This window comes from Arachis duranensis, chromosome 9 (assembly GCF_000817695.3).
Source record: "Arachis duranensis cultivar V14167 chromosome 9, aradu.V14167.gnm2.J7QH, whole genome shotgun sequence".
In the NCBI taxonomy this organism is placed as follows: domain Eukaryota; kingdom Viridiplantae; phylum Streptophyta; class Magnoliopsida; order Fabales; family Fabaceae; genus Arachis; species Arachis duranensis.
Genome location: NC_029780.3, coordinates 92,417,018 through 92,425,685, shown reverse-complemented (window position 1 = coordinate 92,425,685; position 8,668 = coordinate 92,417,018).

The window sequence follows — 8,668 nt, the reverse complement described above, 5'->3', positions numbered from 1 at the left end:
GGAGTTGAACGCCCAAAACACGTTATAACTTGGCGTTCAACTCCAAGAGAAGCCTCATCTCGTGGATAGATCAAGCTCAGCCCAAACATACACCAAGTGGGCCCCGGAAGTGGATTTATGCATCAATTACTTACTCATGTAAACCCTAGTAGCTAGTTTAGTATAAATAAGACTTTTTACTAGTGTATTAGTAATCTTTTGATCACTTTAGATCTGAGGAACATCTGGGGGTGCATAGTCCTTAGACCATGGGGGCTGGCCATTCGGCCATGCCTGAACCTTTCACTTATGTTTTTTCAACGGTGGAGTTTCTGCACACCGTAGATTAAGGGTGTGGAGCTCTGCTGTACCTCAAGTTTCAATACAATTACTATTATCTTCTATTCAATTCTCTTTTATTATTATTCCAAGATATACGTTGCACTTCAACTTGATGAATGTGATGATCCATGACACTCATCATCATTCTCACCTATGAACGCGCGTGACTGACAACCACTTCCGTTCTACTTTAGGCCAGGCGCATATCTCTTAGATTCCCCAACAGAATCTTCATAGTATAAGCTAGATAGATGGCAGAATTCATGGGGATCCGGAAAGTATAACCTTGTCTGTGGTATTCCGAGTAGGATCCCGGGAATTCGGAAAGTCTAACCTTGTCCGTGGTATTCCGAGTAGGATTCCAGTATTGAATGACTGTGACGGGCTTCAAACTCGCGATTGCTGGGCGTGATGACAAATGCAAAAGGATCAATGGATCCTATTCCAACATGATCGAGAACCAACAGCTGATTAGCCGTGCTGTGACAGAGCATTTGGACCATTTTCACTCAGAGGATGGGATGTAGCCATCAACAAGGGTGATGCCTCCAGACGATTAGCCGTGCAGTGACAGCGCATAGGACCATTTTTCCGAGAGGATTAAAAGTAGCCATTAATGATGGTGATGCCCTACATACAGCTTGTCATGGAAAGGAGTAAGAAGAATTGAATGAAAGCAATAAGAAAGTAGAGATTCGAAAGGATTATAGCATCTCCACACGCCTATTTGAAATTTCCACTATTGATTTACATAAGTATTTCTATCCCTTTTTTATTTTATTTATCTTTTAATTATCTAATCCAATTACATTTGACCCTATGAATCCACTTAACTGAGATTTACAAGGTGACCATAGCTTGCTTCATACCAACAATCTCTGTGGGATCGACCCTTACTCCCGTAAGGTATTACTTGGATGACCCAGTACACTTGCTGATTAAGTTGAACGGAGTTGTGTCCACACATAGTTAAAAAAGCAATGAATTTTACAAAATACAATAACAAAGGAATCACAATTTCGTCCACCACTAAGCTAACCAAGGATTCAAATTAAGGACATTGTTGTTTTCCGCTTAGAGTTAGTAATGAGCTAAAGTAAAGAACAAATGGGTAAAATAGGCTCAAATTGGTTTGCAAAGGATAATGAAAGGGTAAGGCCATATGGGTATGTAAGCTTAGTGAAACAAGGCCTCAATCATATAAGTGCATGCATACATCAAACAATAGAAATATGGAATTAAGTAAGACAAAGATTACAATTTTAGAGAGAATAACACACAAAAATAAAATATATTGGTTGATAAAATGCAACCAATCAAATAGGCTCAAAATCTCACTAGTTTTGTGTGTTCGAGCTCTAAACCATGTTCCAATATAATATTTCTTCAGACAAGTTTAACAAAAACTTTAATTCAAATTAGTGAAATGCTCTAAAATTTTCTTGAAAAAAAATTCATCACTTCAACCAAGTAATGGTAATAAATGCACAAAATCAAACAAAAATGCAATCAGACATGCAAATGCAACAATGAAAAACAAAAATTGGTTTTGAGAAGAAGGTGACTAACCCATAGAGATCGGTATCGACCTCCCCACACTTAAAGATTGCACCGTCCTCGGTGCATGCAAAGTTGTGCAGGTGGGCGGGGGTTGTGGTTCCTCAGCTGGTGCTCCTGTCGTTCCGCTCTTCGCCGGTGGCTTGTTAGAGGCTTTCTCTTTACCCTTTTTGGTGGCCATCCTAAAAAAGGGAGAAAGGAAATGGACATGTAATTCAAATAGCTAGAACTGGGAGGAGGAAGGTTCAAGTGATAATCAATGCAAAGGTAAGGGATAATGCCTTAAATACATGGTCGCGACTACATGCAATTAAGACATCAATGGAAATATAGCAAGGCATATTAAAGCAATTAGATGCAAGATGTGTAAAAGCATGCAGGCAAAGGCATGAAAAGCATAGGTCAAGCATCAATTATTAAAATAAGCTGGATTAAAGAGCACTTGTATGATGACAATTGTGAATGATAATCTCAAATACAGGTGGATTACAACTATTGTGAGTTAAAAGAGGAATGAAAGTAATAAATCCAAATATATATGAGAGCCAAATTTAAAATATCAACTGTCAAACCAATCCTAATAATATCCACAAGCTCAATTACAATAAAGTAAAATCCAAATAAAGCTCCAACACCAACATAAAAATGTATGAAAATAAAAAGAAAGAAGAAAGAAGAAAGAAGAAAGAATTAGGATTGAGAGAGAAGTAGGATATGGTGGGAGAAAGAAAGGAAAACTAGGCGGTGCGCTGGATGAGTAATGCGGCGCAACCGACGCGGACGCGCACAGTGCGCGGACGCGTGGTTCGCAGAAAAGGGAAGTGGCGTGGATGCGGCATGGGCGCCGACGCGCGACAGTGATTGTTCCTCTAGCACGAATCCAGCGTGAGACTAGCACAACTTTCGGCAAAAACAGGGTTTTACGCCGATTTTTCCAACCACGCGAATGCGCCAACGGCGCGGACGCATGGGTCACCAAAAGCGGAGATGACGCGCACGCGTACAGTACACGTGCACGTGGGTTGGATGGTGTCTAAGGCACGTTTCCAGCCCAGCTCCCGTGCGACTCTCTGTTCAAACTCACCAACTTCGCATGCGCAAGGACGCGTCCGCGCACAGGGCGCTGGCGCGTCCATCTCCCTCTTTTTCTTTTTTATTTTTATTTTTATTTTTTTATTATTTTTTATGCAGTATGCAGAATGCAATGAATGTTATGCATAATTCCAGGTTCAATCAAAATTCAAAAACAGACTAAAATGAAAAAGAAACGATCATACCATGGTGGGTTGTCTCCCACCTATCACTTTTAGTTAAAGTCCTTAAGTTGGACATTTGATGAGCTTCCTGTTATGGTGGCTTGTGCTTGTATTGATCCAAAAATCTCCACCAATGTTTGGAATGCCAACAGCCTCCAGGGTCCCAAACAAGGCACGTAAAGCCCTTGAGTAGTTTCAAATAGGTTTCAAGGCTTCCAGTGTGCTGAATGTCAAAACAGACTCTAGGATCACAAACTTTGCTTTTACACCCGTCCTTGTCTTGATCTATATTTTTCCAGCCGGGTAATAAGTAATCTGAATTCTCACTGCAGTGACCAAACAGCTTCCGAGATCCTTTCAATTGAGCTTGACACCGATCCTTGCACCTCGAATTGAAGTGTGAAACCTCATTGAATCTTGCATACCAACTCTGAGTGCGAGTCATTTCCCTTTTACTCTTAAAGCTGCAGAGAGCTCTAAGCTGGCCATCTGTTTCAAGTAAACCATATTCAAGTGGGAAAGTAAAGATAAAAGTTAAGCATTTTACCCACTTGAAGTTTATATTGGGTGGTAATGGCCTTGGGGTAGGTGTTTCCAGTGGTTCTGCAAGCTCTACTCCCTTGTGGTCTTCTGTGAATTCCTTCACTTTGCAAACTTTTTCAAATTCAACCATGTCTTGATCAAAGTCTTCGATATCTTCATCATCTTCGTATTCACTTGGGGAAGATTCTTCTATCTCAAAGAATTCACTTGCGGATGCAAGTTCATTACTAAGAGAACTTGACTTGCAATTATCATCATCAAGGAAACTTGCATCTTGGGTTATTCCATCTAGTTCTTCATAAAATTCCTGCTTTGGGGGCTGTGCACTATCCTCCTTAGCATCAATTGTAACGTCCTTGACGGAATTCTCCACAATTCTGGATTCCCATGGAGGTTCAGCATCTCCTAAGTCTTCAACCAGGACTTCTTCTTCTTGGATAATTTGGGTTTCCTCCAATTGTTCCAGAACGAAGTCCTGCTCCTTACTATTCACTGGAGTTTCTAGTATCTCCTTCATACTACGTTCTTCATTAGATTCTCCACATGAAGTCATGGGAGTCCCTTGAGTGTCCGAATGTCTGGAAGATAATTGATTTATTGCTTGCTCCAGTTGATGAAGGGTTGCATGAAATTGATCTACTATTTTATTGAGGCGAGCCTGTGATTCTTGAGGTGATTGATATGGACATGGTACATGGGGAAGTGGTGGTTCTTGGGACTAATTGGATTGGAATTGGGGTGAATAAGGATCATACGGTGGTGAATGGTAAAAGGGAGCTTGTGAGTATGGTGGTTCGAAGCTATGCTGAGAGGATGGTCTATGAGCACAAGGTGGGGGCTTGTTGGTAATTACAAGGGGGTCCACCATATGTATCAGTTTGGTATGCAATGTAGAATGGTCTCTGTCCATGATATCTTGGAAGGTGTTGTTGCCAAAAGGGTTGATAATATCCTCTAGGCTCCATCCATCTTTGATTGCTTAGACCGTGATGCATATTCCTGTTATAGCTTCCATTTCCTTTAACAAAATTAGAACCAAACTCAAAGCAAGAGGGGTGAGAACTCATAGTAGTTGTTAGAAATAAGAAGGGGGAAACAAAAACAAATAAACAAGTAAAAGAAAAATATTTACAATAACCAATAATAAGGCACATGTTTGCAATTCCCCGGCAATGGCGCCATTTTGACGATCGGATTTCCTGTCGGTAAAGAAATATAAAAATATAATCGCGTTGTAAGTATAGCTTCTAAACCAACAGAAAATCCTTTCGTACAAACATTTTGGTTGTCACAAGTAACAAACCCCTTTGAAATTGATAACCGAAGTATTTAAACCTCGGGTCGTCTTCTCAAGGAATTGCAGGGAGGTATGATTTATTATTGGTTATGGAAAAAAAGTATGTTTTTGGGGTTTTTTTTTGAAATAAAGGAACAAGTAATTTAAATGACAAGAAAAATAAATTAATAATCAGGAAATCTCTTGGCAAGGTATGAGAATTAGAAATCCCATCCTAGTTATCCTTATCAGGTATGATGAGTATTGTCCATTGCTCCTACTTAGTTAACCCTTACTAAATAAAGGGGAGTCAAGCGGACCAATTAATTTGATTCCTCAAGTCCTAGTCAACTCTTAAGGAAATACTAGCTTTAGAGGGATCCAAATCAACCAGCAAACTTCAAATATTAATCAACTGCTGAGTTTGATAACTCAAGTGTCACCAATTACTCAACCATAGCCAAAAAGAAAAAATAAATCATAAATAGAGCAAAACAATCATGAGTCTAAAATACCTCAATGTGTATTAATTAAGAAAATCAATTCCAACATGGAAAAGTTCATAAGCTAATTTGGCAAACTAAAATAAAATAATAGAATGAATAAAAGTAGAAGAGAAATTGAAATAAAGGAACAATGAACCTGTGATGAAGAAGAAATAAATCCTAATCCTAATAGAAATCCTAATCCTAAATCCTAAGAGAGAGGAGAGAACCTCTCTCTCTAAAAACTACATTTAAATTATGAAAAGTGAATTATGAGTGACTCCCCTCATTCTGCTCCACTCCCAGCCTCTAATCTGTGTTTTCTGTGCCGAAAACTAGGTCAGAAATAGCCTAGAAATCACTGGGGACAAAATCTGCCACGTACAGGTCGCGGCTCATGCGCGCGTACGCTCCAGGTGCGCGTGCGCGCCGATGGGCTTTTCGCCAATGTGCGTGTGCACGTTCTTTACGTGCGCACGTTCTTAAACACCAGGTCAACTATAGCAAACTATATATTATTGTGAAGCCCATGATGTTAGCTTTCTAACGCAACTAAAACCGTGTCATTTGGACCTCTGTAGCTCAAGTTATGGTCGATTTAGTACCAGGAGGTCAGGCTGGACAGCTTTAGCAGTTTCTTCAGTTTCTTGTATTCCTTCCACTTTTGCATGCTTCCTTCCCATCTTCTAAGCCATTCCTGCCCTGTAATCTCTGAAATCACTTAACACACATATCACGGCATCGAATGGTAATAAGAAAGGATTAAACATAGCAAAATTAAGACCAAAGAAGCAAGTTTTCAATCATAGAACAAATTCTGGGAAGGAATTGTAAAACCATGCAAATAGTATGAATAAGTGTGCAAAGGCTTGATAAAAACCACTCAATTGAGCATAAGATAAACCATGGAATAGTGGTTTATCAGTCACCTTGAGCACATTAAAGATGACTTCATTCCTATCAATGATAATTTCCCATTCGATAGCTTACAGGTAGTATCTAATGTAGTTTCTTGGTATGCACCTGTAGCTAATTATCTAGTTAGCCACACTTTTCCTCCCAATTTCACTAAGCATCAGAGAGACAAGCTGAAAAGCGAGTCCAAATACTATGTATGGGATGATCCATATCTATAGAGATGTGGTGCTGACCAGGTAATTAGACGGTGTGTACCTCAATGAGAATTCCAGTCCATTTTTGAGGCCTGCCACTCATCTGAGAGTGGAGGACATTTTGGCCCTCAACGAACTGCTAGAAAAGTTTTAGACTGTGGATTCTAGTGGCCTACTCTTTTTAAAGATGCTATTGACCTTTGTAAATCTTGTCCTCCGTGCCAAAGATTTGGTAATATATCTCAGAGGGATGAAATGCCTCAACAATTATGCTTTTCTGTGAAATTTTTTATGTTTGGGGCATTGACTTCATGGGTCCATTTCCAAATTCTAATGGCCACCTTTATATACTGTTACCTGTAGATTATGTTTTTAAATGGGTGGAAGCAATTCCTACCCGTACTGATAATGCTAACACTGTTGTTTCCTTTGTTAGAAACCATATTATTTTTCGCTTTGGATCACCACGAGCAATCGTGAGCGATCAAGGCACTCACTTTTGTAACAGGAGACTAACAGGTTTACTAAAGAGGCATGGGATAAATCATAAAGTATCAATAGCCTATCACCCTCAGACTAATGGGCAAGTAGAGGTGTCTAACAGAAAGATAAAGCGCATACTGCAAAAGATAGTCAAGCCTCATAGAAAGGACTGGAGCACCAGGCTCCAAGATGCGCTTTTGCATACAAGACACCGATTGGGATGACTCCTTTCCGCTTAGTTTATGGAAAGGTCTGTCATCTCCCAGTTGAGTCAGAACACAAGGTCTTCTGGGCGGTAAAGGACTGCAACATGGACTATGAGAGAGCCGGAGCTGAACGGAAGTTGCAACTGCAAGAATTAGAGAACCTTCGCCTAGAAGCTTATGAAAACTCCAGGCTGTATAAAGAGAAGTGAAAGCTGTGCATGACAAGAACATCAAGAGAAGAGAGTTCCAACCTGGGGACTTAGTCCTCCTTTACAACCCCAGAATACGGCTCATGCCAGGCAATCTGAGATCCAGATGGGACGGTCCCTATTGAGTAGAGAGGGCGAAACCATACGTAGTCTTTCACTTGAGCCATCCTTCAAGCTCTGAACTTATTAAAGTTAATGGACATCGCTTGAAGTTATTCCATGGCGAAAAGATGGCAAAAAACCAGGAACTAGAGATCTTCCTCTTGGAAGATCCGCCCACAGCAGAAGACTGAGCTAGTGGAGCGTCCAACTTAAGGACGTTAAAGCAAAGTGCTAGGTGGGAGACAACCCACCATGGTATGATCGTTCCTTCCCCTTTCCTTAATTTTCTTCGTCAATAACTCTTCTCAGTACTAATGCCTATATTTTGCATCTCATCTAAAAATTGCATATTGTATAAAAAAAAGGGGATTCAGGCATGCGACACGCCAGCGTCGTTGACGCGCTCGCGTCATAGTGCCTTCACAACAATGAAGAAAAGAAACAGAGAGTTACGCAGGAGTGTGGCTGGAGGCGTGCCCCTGGCACTATTTGACCTACGCGACCACGTGGATGACTGATGATTGGATTTTTGACAGTTTAGAATTTCACTAATGAAGTCTCGTTGTAAAGTATAGTTCCTAAACCAAACAATAATCCTTTCATACAAAAAGTTGTTTGTCACTAGTATTAGTAAGTTCAAGCTACTTTTAGGGATGTTTTCATTAGTTTTTATGTTAAATTCACATTTTTGGACTTTACTATGAGTTTGCGTGTTTTTTTTTTATTTCAGGTAATTTTTGGCTGAAATTGAGGGACTTGAGCAAAACTCTGAAAAAGGCTGACAAAAGGACTGCTGATGCTGTTGGAATCTGACCTTCCTGCACTCGAAATAGATTTTCTGGAGCTACAAAACTTCAAATGGCGCACTCTCAACGGCGTTGAAAATTAGACATCCAGGCTTTCCAGCAATATATAATAGTCGATACTTTATTCGTGATTAGATGACGTAAACTGGCGCTCAACGCCAGTTCCATGCTGCATTCTGGAGTCAAACGCCAGAAACACGTCACGAATCAGATTTGAACGCCAAAAACACGTTACAACTTGGCGTTCAACTCCAAAATAAGCCTCTGCACGTGTAAAGCTCGAGCTCAGCCCAAGCACACACCAAGTGGGCC